Here is a 310-nt window from a genome sequence, read left to right on the forward strand (position 1 = left end):
AGCGTTGGAGATGGGACGCCGCGGGCGCTCACTTCCCAGCAAAACGAAACAGAGAGCAGATCACAGTCAGAAATCTACGCGGGGCGAGCGGGGAAGGAGGGTCGCCGACTCAAGCAAGGAAGCCGGAGTCGTCCCGGCATTCGGCAGGAGCGGGGGTGGCTGACTCAAGCAAGGAAGCCGGAGTCGTCCCGGCATTCGGCAGGAGCGGGATCGGACCGCGGGACTGGGAGGGACCGAAGGCGGAGTCCGCCCGGCGAGCGGTGCGGGCCGAGCCGGGCCGCGGGTCAGCCGCCAGGCGGGGCCAGGGGGG

Source organism: Tupaia chinensis, unplaced genomic scaffold, assembly GCF_000334495.1.
Source record: "Tupaia chinensis unplaced genomic scaffold, TupChi_1.0 Scaffold000601_1, whole genome shotgun sequence".
NCBI lineage: Eukaryota > Metazoa > Chordata > Mammalia > Scandentia > Tupaiidae > Tupaia > Tupaia belangeri.